Source organism: Octopus bimaculoides, chromosome 17 (assembly GCF_001194135.2).
Source record: "Octopus bimaculoides isolate UCB-OBI-ISO-001 chromosome 17, ASM119413v2, whole genome shotgun sequence".
NCBI lineage: Eukaryota > Metazoa > Mollusca > Cephalopoda > Octopoda > Octopodidae > Octopus > Octopus bimaculoides.
In genome coordinates, this window is record NC_068997.1 from 7044761 (window position 1) to 7064033 (window position 19273).

At 38.0% G+C, this 19273-nt stretch overlaps 1 protein-coding gene across 2 annotated transcripts in view; it reads right to left on the reverse strand.

Annotated features, from left to right (window-relative positions):
- Positions 1-19273, reverse strand: part of LOC106872491 (PP2C-like domain-containing protein CG9801) — a 107074-nt gene that overhangs the window by 82435 nt on the left and 5366 nt on the right. The gene's annotated exons all lie outside the window — the stretch shown is intronic.

Consider the following 19273-nt stretch of genomic DNA (forward strand, 5'->3'; position numbering starts at 1 on the left):
AGAGAGAGAGAGAGAGAGAGAGAGAGAGAGAGAGAGAGAGAGAGAGAGAGAGAGAAAGATAATGTGTGAAAATTATTTTAGTAGCTTTGCAATAGCACCAGTTTTGAATGTGACTAAGAATGTTTTTATTTTTTCTTCTTCAGTGAATTCCTTATCCTAAACCAACAAACCAACCAACCAACCAACCAGCCAGCCATCTAACCAGTATGCAAGCTAACCAACCAACCAACCGCCACCACCACCACTATTAGCAACAACAATAATAACAACAACTCAAGCTTAGAACACAAGTCATCTGTTCAGTTTCTTGCTTTTGTGACAGAGGAGGAGGAGGAGGATTCGTGATGTTATCTGCAAATGAATTACATTTCTTCTTATGTATAGTATAGTGTGTGTGTGTGTGTGTGTGTGTGTGTGTGTGTGTGTGTGCGCACACATGCGTACATACTTATATTCAAGCATATATATATATATATATATATAAAGAACAGATACACAATTAATACCAACAAAATATTACATTCACACACATTCAAGCTCAGTCAGAAGCACGCACGCACGCACACACACATATTCTCAAACATGTCTATCTCACACACACACACACTCACACACACACACTCACACACATGTATTTACATACATCTAGTTCGGGGTGGTGAGGGTGGATACCTGTACTTTAAATACTCTGTGCCTGTGTAGTCGTGTGCATGTGGTAAGTAAAACAGAGTTTCCATTAGTTTGCAGTAATGAATTCAAAAATATCCTGCTGCCACCTACATGCAGCATAAATATACCTAACCAACACTATTCAAGACATGCAAAAAAAAAAAAAAAAAAAAAGAATAGTCCCCTCTGCTCCCTCAGTGCTGTGTCCCTTTGATATATTGTGGTGGGTGGGAAGTAAATCAATCAGAAATTTGCTTGTTTTCAATCAGTCCTTAATGCCATATTCATCACTTTGCTTAATTCCTTTTCACTGCTACTGCCATCACCAAGGGAACATTTAGTGCCCAAGCATGGCCACAAACTCAGGCTGAAATTTGCTAATACAATAATAAAGTAGCTGTTTGGCCATCTAGAAATAGCAGACAAATTGTCCCTAATCACTACACCTTAAGTAAAAGAAATGATATGTTAGATATTATGGAGTAAAGATTACTTGCCAACATAACATGGCAGTCCGGGTTTAGGACAAACGTTGCTGTAATTTAGCTCCGGGAAATATCGTCTCCAGTTAGCTGTACAACACGATCTGTGTCTTTATATTTTCGAACAAGGACATAGATCGTGTCGTATAGCCAGCTGGAGACGATGTTTCTTGGGGCTAAATTACAGCAACATTCATCCTAAACCAGGACTGCCATGGTATGTTGGCAAACAATCTTTACTCCAAAGTACTGTTGCTGAATATCTCTTGTTGTGAGATTTACAAATAGTAATTTTCTAAAGCAATATTTATTCGACAGTTATCATCTCCAGCTGCTTTCATTGCAAAAACTGATTCTACCAATACATGTATCATAAACCAACAGTTCTCACCTGTGGCCCTTAAGCATCCTCCCAGTGGCTCCCAAATGCTCTTCCCTCCATATTTGTAATGAATGCTTCTTTAAGTGATTTGTGTTTTACTTTTTTTTTTATGCACCCCCACACTAAATATAAGTTTTGGGTGTGGCCTGGATGTCAAAAAGGTTTAAAACTATTGTCATAGACTCTTAGATGGACGAAAGATAAACAACAAAAGCTGGGGAGATTTTTAGCAAGTTTGGCTGTGACTGTTGAACCCTTTCAGTCACCAAAAAACTGAAGCCACTGTTTTGGGGGTTTGTTTTACCAATGAAATGAAACTCCTGTTGAATAAGCAATGACAGGAATTGGGTAACATTCCAGGAACATGGCCAAGCTCTTGGGCAAAAGGACTCTTCCAGCTCAGTAATGGATTTTCAGTCCCTTTGTGAAAGTACGATTCATAATGCATAGAATATGTATTTATATTCCAAAATTATGAGAAAATCTAAAGAACCAATCTTTAGCATAGATAAAATAATGATGACATTTTATTCTAAAACCTCTCTACCTTAAACACCAACTGTCCTTTGCTCAAGCCCATCAGAAAGCCTCAATGGTTACTCTTCCTACTAGAAATAGCAGCAAAGTGAAATTAATCCTCCCCTGGCTGATATTCCAGTGTATAATAGATAACTCCCACCAACAGCCACAAACTTACCTAGCAGTAGGTAGGACATAAGACAGAGTATGCAACTTTAATGAGTAACTTTCCACAGAAAGACTCGTCACATATTTTTCATACAGAGTATGAGTAAAATTTGTCAGTTGTAGTAAGATGGAGGAGTGTAAAGAGACAAACCATCCGTCCATAAGTGAGAAAGTCTTATCGTTAACTTATATAAGATGGTTCTCAGTCTTTTTAATATCTAGGCCAGATCCAAAACCTTTTTAGGGGGTTGCACCAAAAAAAATTAAACACAAGCCAATTAAAGGAAAATTCATTACATTATTAGAGGGAAGACTGTCAAGGGCCACCAGAAGGGTGCTTGAGGGCTGCATGAGGCTTTGGGTGCTGTAGTTGAGAGCTGCTGATTTTCATTCTTCCTATGAGTAAACTGAGGACCAAATGCAACCAAACATCTTCAGCTGGAATAATTCAATTTCTGGACTGAAAGACGAGACACTACTACTACTACTACAACTACTACTACTACTACTACTACTACTACTACTACAACTACTACTACTACTACTACTACTACTACTACTACTACTGTAGCTTTCACTCTGTGGTTCCTTTTATGCACAGAGACTGAATGGTACTGAGATCAAATTAATACAAACACATGTATCCTCATTCGCTTCTGTTAGTCTGGCACCAATTCTGACTAAACTTGATACTAATTACACAGCATTGTTTTAGACATTGTTGAAAACACTTGGAGTGGAGCCATGCACTTTGAAACTGAACACCTACTTCGGAAATCAGTCTTCAATCAACTGAAGTAGGTAACCAAACATGTATCCATCCATTTTCCCTGCCCACTATTCTTGGGAGGGTTGTGGAGTCAAAGTCCTCAAGCCCCTCCTCCATAGGGTCCCACCAGAAGGAACCCTCAATAGACTTTCCATCTAGATTCCCAAGGGTGATCAACTGAGACTGTTGATGTTATCCAACCATCTTGTTAATGGTCTACCTCAAGGTCTTCTGTCAATTGGTTCAGCTTGAAGAATCCATGTTGCAATTCTTTCCTGCTACATTCTAATCACATCTCCAGAGTATCAGAACTGTGACCTCTCAACACAGAAAAATGCCAACTTGATCTGAAGAGACTCCTTAATCACCAAGCTACATATGGTGCCAAGTAACATTACCCCAGAGATTCTTCACAAGAACTTCATTTCGGCTGCTTTTATTCACAATCGTACTCTTTTAGTCATCACCCATCATGACCATAAGTGAGAATAGGGCAAAAAACATGTACATCTTTCTTTATTTAACAAAGTCTATCATCATCATCATCATCATCATTGTTCGTTTAACGTCTGCTTTCCATGGGTTGGACGATTTGACTGAGGACTGGCGAACCAGATGGCTGCACCAGTCTCCAATCTGATCTGGCAGAGTTTCTACAGCTGGTCTAGAGGCTCCAATCTGATCTCCTATATCAAAGGTAATTTATTTTTACCTAAGAAAGACAATTTTTTTTTTTGTGTGGTTTAATCGAAGGAGGGGCAATGTTCATGATTTTTGCAGGCTTATCCAAGAGTGGTAAGATCACTATTCTTGTGGGTAGGAATAATTGAACAAATTAGTTATTGATAAGGCTTACATGGTTGACAAAAGACAGAGGAACAGTGCTGGGGGGAATGGGTGAGTGTGGTATGTAAATAGCTCATTCAGAAGAGCAGGGTCATTGTAATAAGGACAAAAGAGGCCAAAAATGGAGATTTCTGGGTCAGTGCTGTGTAGGTGAGTCACTATCAATCAATCTGATGACCTCTTTTTGTCTTTTGGATGCAATCAATGATGTTGGTGTTTGGCAACAACAACATCCCAGTTGTGGTAGCAGGACACCATTTGGGGTCTGAAGGTCAGTAACTGATTGAAGATTAAGTATTTTGCTGGGAAGGGTCTTGAAAAAGGTGAGTGTTTAAAGTGGGTAGCCGCTAGGTCGACTGAAAAGGAAATGAGTGTCTACAGGGTCACTTGACTCGCTATAAACAGTAAATAAAATATCCTTCAAGTTATACCTTAGTATCTTGAAAAGGGAGTGGACAATAGATAATGTAGTCCGAGCAGCAAGATGGTCAATGTCCAAGAAAAGGAGGGAATGATTGTGACTGCTCTGTCTTTTGGTTACAAGTTTTCTTAATCAGAACTAATCTGGAGTTAAACAACAATAACAAATGAAGAACAAACATCATTGCTAAGTCCATGATGCACGTTCTATTCTTGGAGTTGCCATTTCACTTCATTTACCCTTTGTATTTAGGGTTTCTAACTTAGAGCAAAATTAGCTTCACTTGGTTGACTTGGTAGATACACTATATTAACAGATCAGTCTACCAAGCAGATTCCTTCTTTCTTACAACTTTTTACTATGGTACAACTAGAAATCACAGATACCGAAACTAAGTGTAAAAAGTAAAATGGTTAAATCAGAGATTCCACGTGTATCGCAGATATGGCTTAATAACAGTTGGCTACCACACTGCAACACCCACGTCTTTGAAACAACGTGAAGAAAAAGTCTGCGATGCCGACTCTAAGGATTACAGAAGATTTTCCTTTTCGAATGAAGCAAATTGAGAAATAAACTATTTCGAATAGAGATCATGACAAACTATTATAGCGAGATGTGAACGCCTAACCGAAATGGGACAGTTGGTTGTTTGATAGTTGTCAACTAAGCCATTACCATCACCACTATCCTACTACTATTACAAAACACTAATAACAGAACATCGTTATATATAAATCTAGACCATGATTAACAACGAAAGTTACTAAGAACTGAAAACTGTAAAATTTAACATAGAGTGATTGAAAATCTTAACGTGGAAATGCATACAGAAAAGAGGATTTGATACACGCACGCACTATATTAAAATATTGATTTAACTAATAATAATGATGATGACGTTGACAAAAGGCCAGAAATCAGTTTAGGTGGGGAGTAAAGTCGATTGAATCGAACCCACAGCATGGATGACGACTCGTATTATTATATCGATCTAACGATGCTGAAAGGATTCACAGTCGGAACATTAGACATTTAGAGTGGTTCTTTACCGATTCTGCTATCCACCACCTCCACTAATAAATATGTAATGGCAAAAATACTTAATTGTTTTTAATTTATTTTCAAAACACAAAATATACAATTGGTAAGTGATGTAACTACACAACGGTGTTGCATTGAGTTTAGTCCCTTTTAAATAGGAGTTCCCGCCTAGTTTACTCTGCCTGTATACAGAACAACGATACGTGAGAAAAAGATCGGTGGGTCACATGGTGCAAGTGAAGGCCTGAGTCATTTCGTTGTGTAGAAATGATGGGGTGAGAAGGATGCTGCACGGAAGAATCAGTATAACACCTGACAGGAGGATATATATATATATATATATATATATATATATATATATATATATATATATAGACCATCAATCAATAACTGTATGAATCATATAGTCAGCAGAGAGAGAAGAGAGGAACCCGAGTGAAGTGGTGGAGAGTTAGGAAGGACAGAAAGCAAGTAAAGGATGAGAGAATGGGAAGAGAAGAGTGACAAATGGAGAAATTCAGAGAATCAGAGAAAGAACAAGTTAAAGATAATTGTGCGGTGAGAAAGAGGAGAGGGGGGGGGGAGAAAGAAAGGAATCAGATTCAAATGTAGAGGAGAACGATGGGCAGATGAGGAGAAAGAAAGAAAAAATGAGTGAAGAGAGGAAGTGATGAGCAAAGAATGAGTAATAATTGAGTGAGAGGGAATGCATGAGAGAAATAAGTGACGGGGAGAGAAAAAGAATGATAAATAAGACTGAATAGAGAGAGTGATAAATGAGTGAGAGAGAGAGTGACAACTGAATTAGGAGAGAGACAAATGAGGATTGTGACGACAGGGAAAGGGAAAAACTCAAGAAGAGAGAGAGAGAGAGAGATTGAGAAAAAGTCACAAAATGATGGAAGGAAAGACAATAGGGAAAGAAATGCAAGATGAGACAAACGAAATTTAGTAAGAGGATAAGAAAAGTAGAGAACGGTTGTGGGAGAGAAGCGAAAGGTGGAAATAAGAAATGGGATGGCAATAGACTATCCAACCCTTTATTTAAAATGTTCAAACTTTTCTCAGCCACTAAAGAAAGTCAATAGCCATGTTACCCCTCATTTGTAATGATGGGTGTGAGTGTGAAAATGCCAGACTTTCTCTCAATCACATAAGAATGAGAACCAACTGAATTTTTCACTTTATATGTAAACTACAAAAGACAAAAACTAACGCTTAACTTTCTACAATCTGTCATTCCATCTACTTCTGAAAAGTATGGAAAGAATTTTGTTGTTTTCCTCTTTGGTAAATTGATTTGATCTTTGATCTTGAAGACATAACATAATTAACATGTCACTAAATTTGGTCCATCGTCACCATTATCTTATTAACCAAACATATATTCCCAACATCTGATAAATAAGACAAGTCAAAGTAAATTCTGATGTTTCAAGCAAGGCTCTTCTTTGTTTCTAATAAATGTATTTAAATTTTTTGGAACACAGTGTAATTTTCTTTAAAGACTAGTGACATTGTTTGTATATGAGTATATATGCACGCAGAAGGATTTCAGCACCAGAGTACAGTATTTGCACCAGCTTTAACTAACAAAATTTAAAGTACATTTACCTGATGGCCCCAGTCACCAGGTTAATGTGTTTGTCTTGTAATTTTATCATAGATCAAGACCATGAAAGGAGTCAAACACAGTAATACCAGTAAAGAAACCACTTGGCAATTCTACAATGCTCCTGCTTCTTTCAACAGTGAACTAATCTACACTGTGCATTGAACACAACATCAGTGACACAATACAAACTGCCACTGCCTTAAATGGGTTTCTGTGGCTCTTATTAAGTTGGTTTCTGTGGCTCCAGCAGTTGTTCAATAGAATTGTGACAAGAGATAGCTGGTCAGAATAAAAGGTTTTAGGCCACTTGCATTGGTTTTCATTTTTATATCAACTTTTTCCCTGCTGGCATGCGTTGAAATGTCCTTCCTGATGTCAAATATTGGTTTCAAGTTTGAGGGAAGATTTAGCTGCTACAGGACAAAGTAGAAGCTCTTTTGCAGGTTCACCTTCATTAGGTGAGAGGTTGCCTGTGGAAAACAGTAAAACGGTAGCTGTAACCGTTCCTCTGAAGATGATACACAAATGATTACATTAAACAAAAAAAAAAAAAGATTATAACCATAAATGGTTGTAAATAAAAAAAAAAAAATTTTAAATGAAACGGAATTCTAAACTGAAACGCCAATATTACAACTAATTGAGTTCCCTGAAATAATTCCAGTTAGGCTGCTGTTGTTCTTGTATAGTTCAAGATCAACCCTAGTCAAGCAGACTTACTATTAAAGATAAACCAACCATGACCAAACTATAGTTAATGAGATTTTTAGGGCGACATTATCCAATATATCCTTATTTTTGAGATGGTAGGGTATGATTCTGGAGAGAGTTGGTAAAAGCCAAAGAAAACAAGACAAAACATGTCACAATGACTTCTTGCTTATCTGTACTGACCTGATATATTTACTACTCTGTGGTAGATAACTGACTTTAATCACAACACTTGCTGCAAACCTAAAACTATTTAACAAGATAACATGTAAGTAAGCTACAGACATCAACCACAAACAAATTGCAAAACAACAGATAACTTGTTTACTTGTTTCACTCATTGGACGGCAGCCATTATCATGACATGGCTTTCAACGGTTTAAGTCAATCATTTTGATCATAGTACATATTTTATTGATATTTACTTGTCACATTGCTAAGTTAGAAGATATGAATATAAACACAAATGTGTGTGTGTAAGTAAAACAGTCTTCCACACAGTCTCCGTCTACCAAATTTCATTTATGTGATAGTGGTCAACCTGAGACAATAGTAGAAAACACTTGACAAAGGTACCATGTAGAAGGACCAAACTCAAAACCATGTGGTTATCTCATGAAGCCACATTCTTACATCCATGGTCATGCCTGTGTCTATTAACATGGAAGAGCCATACATGACATACTTCAACCATTTTAACATTTCATCAAACATTGTCATGATGTGTAAGACAATATGACACATGTGAGGAGGAGGAGGATGGGAAAAGGGGGAAGGGGTTCTACTGAGGATAACAAAGAGAATGATTATTGGTGATTCCAACAACAAGTGAGGATGGTGACTTAGACATCAGTCATGATTAAGGAACTGCTCGTAACATTGATGTTATGATCCCAATAACAAACAGATTGTGCTGTAAATAAACAATACATTGAGAGCAAACATTAACAAAATGAATTCTCAATAAAAGGTTTGATCACAAGAGACAATGGAGCCTCAAGATTTCCCATGTTCATTTGAAGCATTAAACAAGTTACTTAAATCTCAGGAACTGGTTTTTACAAACTTCTGTTAGACACAAAAGGAAATACCAAACATGGCAAACAAAAGAACAAAACAGTTTGTTTCTTTTTGCTTTCTCTTTCCTTTTCTTTTTCTCCCCCCCCCCCCCTTCATTTTCACTACTACAGCTACAAAACCACTTTTTTTTTCTTGCTGAATCATGTAGTTTGAAATATTTCAATTATTTTTATACCTTCACATGACTGAAGTTATTCTTCTTCAAGAGTTGGTTTTTCCATTTTTAGTCCTATTTTAAATATTCTTGATAAGATAGATGAGAAAATTTCTAACATTCAATGTCCATATTATATTATCATTTAACTTCTGTTTTCCATGCTGGCATGGATTGGACAGTTTGACAGGAGCCGGCCAGTTAGAGAGCTGCCCAGATTCCATGTCTGTTCTGGCATGGTTTCTACAGCTGGATGCCCTTCCTAATACCAACCACTTTATGAGTAGCACCAGTACCAATGCATTTTACATGGCACTGAAAAGTCTGGGTCTGCTAATTGTCCCCACCTTTTTATGTCCCCCTCATCCCTTCATCACTCACTCCCTCTTCTATCCACTGTACCATTCTGCCTGTTTAATTAGGGATGTCATTGGACCTATCCAATCCTCTCAACTCTCTGGTACTCATTCTCCCCTCTTGGTTGTGCCACACCATCCATCTAACAAGTGATGGCACTGATCCTACCAACATCTTTATCATCCTATCTCTTTCACCCATCATAGTACCAATGTCTATAGAAACATTGTAAAAGCTCTATTTCCACTCAATACACTCATCCATCATCCTGTCTGCTGCCAGCCATCACTCCCTCTCCCCAGGACACTCATCATTAATAACATTCATCACTTTCTCTCAGCATTGTCTGTCTGTCTGTCTCTCTCTCTACCTCTCACCCACCTGTCCTCGTTTATCTTCTGCCTTTCATCACTCTGTCTGCTATTCACTCTCTCGATAGCAATTTCTTAACTGAACAGAGACACCAGAGAGTAATGGAAACACTTCAGACTCTCAGAACAAATGTTGACCTCATTAGTGCTGGTGTCACAATGAAATGCACCCACTACACTCTGGGAAGTGGTTAATATATGTTAGAAAAGACATCCAGCTGTACAAAACTGAAATGTTCTTGCAAGACATGGTCTTTCGACTGATCTAATGGTGGGGTTGGCTCTGAATAAGAACTGAGTTAGATGGGTATCAACTCACCCAACCCATACCAGCATGAAAAGCAGACATAAAATGATGATGATGATGATGCTAACATTGACATCAGCTTCAGCAGTAGCAACACAGACATCCAATGGTGACACCAAAAGCAAGCAAAGGTGCTGAGAGCAGTGGGAGTAGCAGTTACACTTATCTGATTGCTGATTCAGTCGGTGACACAAACTGTTGAATGTCATACACCAGGGGTTTTCAAACATTTTGACTTGCGGACCCCTTTATATTTCAGGCTTTACCTTATAAACGCTTATGAAATTTATACATAAATATTTTCTTAAAATAACATATATTTTTGCATTTATTTATTTAACAGTATTTAACAAATAGGTTTATTGTCAATTAAAAGATTTCGATTAAAAAACATATATAAAATCAAATTGCCCATAAAAAGTACTTGCTGTCAACAGACCCCCTGTCTTGTCCTTGCAGACCCCCTGTGGTCCATGGACCACAGTTTGAAAACCCCTGTCATACACGATATTCATCACCATCGTCATCATCATTTAACATCCATTTTCCATGTTTTCTTTTTGTTTTCCCATTGCATATTCCTGCATTCACAGTGAGAGATGCGATTGTTTATTTTTAGAATGACATTCTGGGGTAGGTGTGAGAGGCCAGATCTGACCACTTTGAACATAAAACAAAAAGAATATTTTGGCCGGATACTGCCAGTTTAAATTCTAAAGGATTAAATAATTAAAGTTCCCCTCCAAAAGTAAGGACTCTGAAATTACTTTCATTTTAATGATCAAGAATGTATCTTGGGCGATTTCTCTTAACAACACTTTTTATTTCTAAATGCTTCAAACACACCAAGAAATCCTATTCGTTACTAAGCTGGCAATTTTTCTATCTACTCTTCACGTGGTCCTCAGAATATTCCTCTCCATTCAACTCTGTGCTAGAAAATAGCTGACCTATAAACGATTCAATAAAAGGAAAACCAATCTCTTTAGAATCATTTCCAAACAATACAGTTTCATTGATATTACTTTGTTCCTTTCAAAGTTAGCAATAAAGAAAAAAAAATTATTATTATTATTATTATTATTATTATTATTAAAGAAAGTTTTGTGGTATTTCTGGTTTTTTTGTTTTTTTTTACTTCTCTCCTTTTTTTTTAATTAACTCAAGCAAATATTTCCATTTGCCTCAGTAAATCTAGTGAAAAAAATAGAAATTGTCTTACTTCAGGGTTGAGTGATTTAGTGTTTTTAGAGGCATCCAATTGTAAAGCAACAATAACAACCAAAACTACTTGTTTCAAATAATTCATATGCAAATTATCAAAAAGAAACCCCCACTCCACCCACCACACATTGCCTATAATGGAGATTTTTAAAAAATCAAATAAGACACAAACTGAGTGATAATATCTATAAATAGTAATAATGTCTATTTCATTCATGTAAACAAGTTTGGTCTTGTTTTTGGTTAAAACTTGATGCACCAATAGAGAGACTGTACATGGTTGCTTGACCTGCTATAAGTAACCACCAAATGCCACATTTCTGTCTTAAAAAGGAAAGGCGGCACTGGACAATGCCCTAAATATATCTAAAAAGAAATAATGGCATAGTCATGGTTGGAATACCTTGGCTGATAGGTCAGCTAATCAGAGATGAAATGGGTCTCACCACCACCACCAAGACTACTTGACCAACAATTGAACCATTACAATTTCAAGTCTCATAAAAACTATATCGTGTATGAAAAATGCAAAATGTTTCCAAAACCACAAAGTCCAGTCTGTAGTTGATCTCCTCACCTTCTTCCCGTCAGTCTCAGAGACCCACAGAATGACCATAGGGACTGCCCTTCTTCCATTAACGGAGCCATTAAGTGTGAAAAAAAATATCATTTATGGTCTGGTGCTTAGATTTATGATATGAAGAGGATGTGAGATGAACCCTTCTACTATAATGGACAAGTCATCAATCATCTCTGACTTAAATACCAAGTTCTGGCAGCTGTGTAATCTGGTGTTTGTAGAATTAAGCATTGAGTCAAATATACAAGAAAACATTTGTCAGGGAATCTGTGTTCGGTTCAGCTGAACATTATTTCATTTGGTGTCAAGTAAAATGTAAGGTTACTTAATAATTACTTTACATTTAAGTCTTTATGTTTTGTTTTAAGGATATTGTTCTTACTTATTATCTGAAACTTTGGAATTATTTTGGTATTATCTCTTGACTTCAGACATCTGTCTACAAAGAAAGTTGGAGTTCACAAATGCATTTGATATCTTAACAAAGGTAAACAGATTTGCAGCAACCAAACTCATCCTATGCTGTACTGAGTCAATGAAAGAACTTCTTCTTTGCATGTCAAATCAACTTGCTTAATATATCATCAGCCAAATAAACTTCTCTTTAAACAAGGCCTTATTGTTCTATATGCCAGACATGGTGCTTGGGGAGGAAAGGACTTACATCTTAATTTATATATAACAAGATGTTGAAGAAGGTTTCACACAAGCTACTTGTACTTACAAAAACAGCAGGCAAATTGTCCTTTAAACAAACCCCTATTTGTCCTAAATGCTAGGTCTGTTTGTTCCATGGCTGACCTTGAAGTTAATAGCAACCAAGAAGACAACATTTATATACATCAACTCATCTTATCACAATCATCCACAGTTGATATATTAAAACACCAGTAATGGACAAAGTGAATTAGGTGCCAGTAATAGACATAGTTAACTCAATTAGCAGTACACATCCATAACAAAAGCTGGCCTTGCATTTAGTCATCATCATCATCGTTTAACGTCCGTTTTCCATGCTGGCATGGGTTGGACAGTTTGACTGGAGACTGGCAAGCCAGGAGGCCACACCAGGCTCCAATCTGACCGGGCAAAGTTTCTACAGCTGGATGCCCTTCCTAATGCTAACCACTCCGAGAGTGTAGTGGGTGCTTTTTACGTGCCACCGGCATGGGAGCCAGTCAGGTGGCACTGGCATCGGCTATGTTCAGATGGTGCCTTTTACATGCCATCAGCACAGGAGGAAGTCAGGGCAGCAGGGAAGGGGGCTGGCATTGACCATGTTCTGATGATGCCACCGACACAGGGAGCCAATCAGGCGGCTCTAGCAGCGACCAACACATGAATGGTGCTTATTGCTTGCCACCAGCACTGGTATCGGCCACAACTACAATTTCCATTTGATTTACTTGACTCAATAAGCCTCTGCAAGCATGGCATGTCACCCAACAATTCAAGGGTACTTTTTAAACGGGCTGGCTTTGCGACACTGGTGTAGGCTATGGCTGTGACATCACTTTCCTTGCTGGGTCTTCGCAGTCACAGCAGATCTCCAGAGGTCTTGGTCTTGGTCTTGGTCTTTTGTCATTGCCTCTGTGAGGTCCAACGTTTGAAGGTCATGCTTCACCACCTCGTCCCATGTCTTCCTGGGTCTTCCTCTTCCACAGATTCCTTCCACAGTTAGGAAGTGGCACTTCCTCAAACAGTTGTCCTCATCCATACATAGTGTTAAAACAAAAACCATCCAATCTACATTATCAAGGAAGAAATGGATGTGAAACAGAACATACACACACACACACACGCACACACACACATACAAACAAGAATACAGTTGCATCTGCAAGATATGTAGATCAGATTTTACACTAATTTATGATTTAATCAAATGAAGAAAACACATGGATGACATGCTGCAATAATAAATGTACATATACTTACACGCACACACACACACACAGAGTCATCATACAAATCAATATATGAATATAAGGTTTTTATCCCTAGTGGCCAAGGAATGCATCCATTTGGTGTGGGATGCCCTATACATTAGGAGCTTAATGTGAAATAGCAGTTAGATAGAGCAACCACCACCACCACCACCACCACCATCCAGCCCGTAATCTAATACCCATTTCCTCTCCTTCCTCTACTTGACAAGTAAATTAATTGAGGTAATGGAGAATAAAGAGTTTTGGCAAGAAACAATGAAACCACAACAGTCAGAAGTCCAATATTTTTATCCACTAAGTTGCTGCTCTTTCTCTCTCTCTCTCTCTCTCTCATGCACACACAACTACATATGGAATTGAGCCAACAGAGGAGCCATTGCATGATGACTCACCTTGCTAGAAGTAACAGCCAAATCTCTCTCAAATCACACCTTACTGTCTTAAAAAAGGGAAGGTACATAAGACAATGTAGGTCTAGATATGTAATATGAGAGGATGGTCACAGCTGTGGACATTTTATGGTAAATATGTTGATTTATAATAACAAAACCAACACAGAGAAAACAGCACCGAGATATTCAGGCTTTTGTAGGTGGATGTGTTTCTAGAAAAGTAGAGCAGATTTTTGATTCACCACAACAGAAATATTAAAGCAGTTGGCACAACTAAAGACAGATATATCAACATTGAAACAGGCCAATGAGAAAGCTTTTACATAGTCACATGATTTGTTTAAGGTGGTAGGCAAATATCCATCAAAATTTGCTCTTAGAAACCATATGTTCTGTCTCCTAAATCTTTGAGAAAGATCATCTCAACAGCGAAAATAGACGTCCATGGCAAGAAAAATTGTTCTTTTTTTTTTTTTTTCATTCAGTTGCCTTTGTGTTATACAGCTGCTCTAATAGGAGTAATTTAATAGGAGTACTCTGATAACTAGGGTTACCTTCTGTCTCTATTTTTTACCTGTTTCAGTCATATTAGACTGCGACCATGCTGGGGCACCACTTTGAAGAATTTTAATCAAATGAACCAACTCCATTACTTTAACACACCAAAACCAACTGTCAAGTGGTGGTGGGAGGGGCAAACAGTCACAAAAACACACACATATAGATATACATACATATATATATATATATAAAGCAAAGAAGAAAATGGAGAAGATAATTAATTAACAACTATCAGCCTTCAAACATCAAGTGGATCTATTTATTAATTACAATCATAGGTATACATCCAGTAGTATATTGGACATTTATTATCCCTTAGATGGTTGTTTAACCTCTAACTCATACAGACGTATATATATATATATATATATATAACAGGCTTCTTACAGTTTCTGTCAACCAAACACTCACTCAATCTGAGGCTATAGTAGAAAACACTTGCCCAAGGTGCCATGCAGTAGGACTGAACACCAAATCACATCGTTGGGAAGCAAACTTCTTACCACACAGCCACATCCTCAATAATTATAATATAAACATGTCTGAATTAGTAGCCCTTCAAAACAATTACTCAATGATAAACCAAGAAGCAGTGTTTATTATGGTTTTCGCGTTCTGCTAATCTTAATGTCTTAATAAAAAAGGAAGAGACAGTGGGGTAATGTATCCTGCATACAAGATGGTAAAAAGCTCCCAGACTAGTTCTGTAGTGTACTAATAGATGGCAGCACATGGTTTTGTGTGCCAGCAGTGACCTTCATGAGGAAGTGTGCTAAGTGATATCACTGTGTTTACTTCATGAAATCTGTGCTTTTGTGATCACATGTGTCTGCTGTAATCTACGATTTTGTCATGGACAGGAACAAAGAGCCCAACATGAAATTTTGTGTGAAACTTGGGAAGTCTGCTACAGAGACATCAAGCATGCTTCGGCAAGCTTATGGTGATGAGGCAATGGGTCGTATGCAATGTTCTAAGTGGCATGGGTGCTTCAAAAGCAGAAGAACATCCCTGAAAGATGATGAGCAATCTGGAAGACCTGTCATAGGCATCACCCCTAGAAATGTGGTATTGTGCATCAAGGATTCATCCCCCAGGGCCAGACTATTAATTGAGGGTTCTCTACTGCAATGTCTTGAAGTGTTGAGGGAGGAGAACATTCAGTAAAAGCAACTGAATCAGTGGAGCATGAAGAACTAGATTCTTAACAACGACAATACACCCTGTAACTTGTGAGTTTCTCACTGAAAACAACATGGTATCGCTTCTGCACTTGCCCTGTTCATCAGATTTAGTATGTGTGCACTTGCATCTCTTCCCTCAAATGAAAAAGCAGCTCAGAGGTCACTGTTTAACACCATTGTCGAGATCCAGAGTGAATTGCAAAATGTACTCAACTTGCTTATGGAAAACAATTTCCAGGGTCCAAAAGTGGCTGGAATGCTAGGACCAGTGTATTACTGTGCAAGGTGACTATTTCAAAGAAGATGATGTTAAAACTTAGGAAAATAAGTCATTTTTTATTAAACATAATGGATGCAGGAACTTTGTGATGCCACCTCGTAACTTTTGGTTTTTGCTTGTTCCAGTCATTTCAAATGCAGTCAAACTGAGGCGCCACATTGAAGGGTTTAGTTGAATAAAAAGACCCCAATACATTCTTTCTTAATTCTGATACTCATTCTATTGGTCTCCTTTTGCCACCCCACTAAGTTACAGGGATATACACAAACCAACACCTATTGTCAAGCAGTGGTGTGGAACACAAACACACAACAGGCTTCTTTCAGTTTCCATCTACCAAATCCACTCACAAAGCTTTGGTCAGCCTGAGGCTAGAGTAGAAGACACTTCTCTTAGGTGCCATGCAGTGGGACTGAACCCGGAACTATGTGGTTGGGAAGGAAACTTCTTACCACACAGCCACGCCTGTGTCTACCAAGATGTCTTTTAAAAACAAAACAACAAATGACTGTAGGATGCAGATTGAGAAAATTTTGGCATCTATTTCTAGCAGGTCAAATGACTGCATGGAAGTTTCTTTGTTGGGTGCTAACATTGGTAACAATAGTGATAGCGGTGACAGTAGCATTGGTAAAGATATAAATATGCTAAGAAAATCAATAAATTTAACACCATCATTTTGATCAGCCTCTAATCCTTAACTTACACATCTATTGATCCTAGTCCTTACACATGATATGATTGTCTTTGCTTTACTTATTATAACAACAACAACAACAACAACACCAGTATCTGGTGCCTTTTCTAGGGCAGATGTTAATGCTCTGTTTGGCTGACTCAGCTTTGGAAGGTTCATGTTACACACACACACACACACACACGGTTGCTGGGGTGTCAAATTCCACAAACAGTATCTTATAGTATCGAATTATTTCAAACTTCAAACACCTGCTTTGTATAAACTAATTTTTACTCAGGAGGCATCAAAACACACCACTTTTAGTTACTAAAACCATTCTCAGTGCTTTGTACATAAGAAAAAAAAAATCTATGTACTTTATTTATCACTGTTTTGCATCCAAAAAGATGATCAGGCAACCGCATTACCTTTTGCAATGTAATAAAACATAACCACTACTACTATTTTAATATGCATCAGTGTACTTTTAGGTCGGAACAGAATGTCATTGAAGCAAACTGGGTTAACTGAAGGTAACAGAGACTTGCTGTGGTTTAATTTGAACTCAAAATGTAAATATACTATTTTCAGCAATAAATTTAACCCATCCACAGGTTTTAACACCACATGATACCCTCATTCACCATATGGGTGAAAGAGGGTATCTTTCTTCTTTTCTTCTATCAGTCATGATAGCGGTGACGATAGCATTCCTGAAAGCAGTGGCAACCTCAATACTGCAGGTGCTATGAAGAAAGCACCCAGTCCATGCGTGAAGAGATTGGCATCAGGAAGGACATCCAGCTGTGGAAACCATACCAAAGCAGACACTAGAGCAGAATACAGTCCTTAGACCCATTGGAGCCTGTCAAACTGTCCAACCCATACCAGCATAGAAAAAAGGAACATTAAATGATGATGATGATGGTGATGACACATTGGCCTTTCTATAATAGAAAACTGAATCCGAACTGCGCAACTATGTATGTGTACATATATGTGTATAAGCTTAGTGTTAAAGTACAGAGTGTGTATGTGTTGACATATTCACACAGTATAAATCAGCAGGAAAGCAGAATAAATGCTTTTATAATATTCCAAGTTTGGTGCTCTACTCGGCTGATTTAAAACCCTTAGCAGAATAAACTTTGTCTTTCAGTGCTTCAGGATTGATAGAAAAAACACTAAGGTTGGTTTAATCATAAATTGTCTGGTTAGTCAAATAGCCAAAGGCCATATTAGTGTAATATTGAGATTAATGACATAATAATAGTTGAGCAATGACATCACAGCTAACTTCAGATAATAGTATGAAGACAAAAGAAATCCCTAAATTACTTTGAAAGCAGATTGGAGCAGATGGTTACATTAATCCACAGTAATCTCAACAAATATGACTAAGAAGCCTTTATAATGCCTCTAATAAACCTTACATATATGTATATATATATATATATATATATATAATTAATTCAGATTTACAGAAAACAAAAGACGCAGACAGGTGAAGGAACAACAAGCAGGTGTATTAGTTTGACACTTGGGAAGAATAGAAAGGTCTTTGACATTTCGAGCCTTTGCTCTTTAACAAAAAGGATGGAGAAGCGAAAATGTGTAGGAATTATTTGGTCAACATGATGAAATAACAGGAAGAAAGAGGCTGAGTGAAAGGGAGATAATAATGGTGACCTGGCTGAACTCGGGTACGTAAGCACATGTGTGTATGGGAGATTGGTGTATGTGAGTGTGTATGTGTGAATGGGGGCAAGCGAGTGTGAACGTGTGTGTGGGTCAGCTTCAAATTTTGTGGGTCTGTGTGTGCCTATGGAAGCATGTGTGCATATGTGCATAAGTAACCTAGTGCATGCATTGTGTGGAGTGATTGCCACACCCTAGTGGTTGAGGGAACCTGTGGAAGAGGTAGACCCAGGAAGACCTGGGATGAGGTGGTGAAGCACGACCTTTGAACATTAGGCTTCACTGAGGCAATGACTAGTGACCGAGACCTTTGGAAATATGCAGTGCGTGAGAAGACCCGGCAAGTCAAGTGAGACCATAATCCGAAGCCTCTGCCAGGGGTGTAGCCAGCCCACTTATGCGTACCTTTCTTTCATTGGACACTAAACTCTGCTTGCGATTCGTAACAAATTCACACCTAGTAAGGTCCAGGCAACACCTATTCTAGTTGACTCTCTTTTCCTTGACTGATGCCCCAAAAAACTTAGTTCTGATTTTTTTGGTGTCGGCTTGCCCAGAAAAGGTATTGCCCAAGCAACTAGGGCAACACCCCTGCATCCGCTACTGAATTCTCCCCTAAATCACATCTAACCATCTTTAGGCAGAAAACTCACAAAGTTGTCAAGTGCATCAGATGGAAGGGCTCACAGTATTCTGTGTCTGTGCTCTGAGTTCAAAGTTCACAGAGGTCAACTTGGCCTTTCACCTTTTCAGTGTCGATAAAAAATATAAAACTCGTCCAAGAATGATGAGTTGGCAATGACATAAGAACACCAAACCCCGTCACTATTA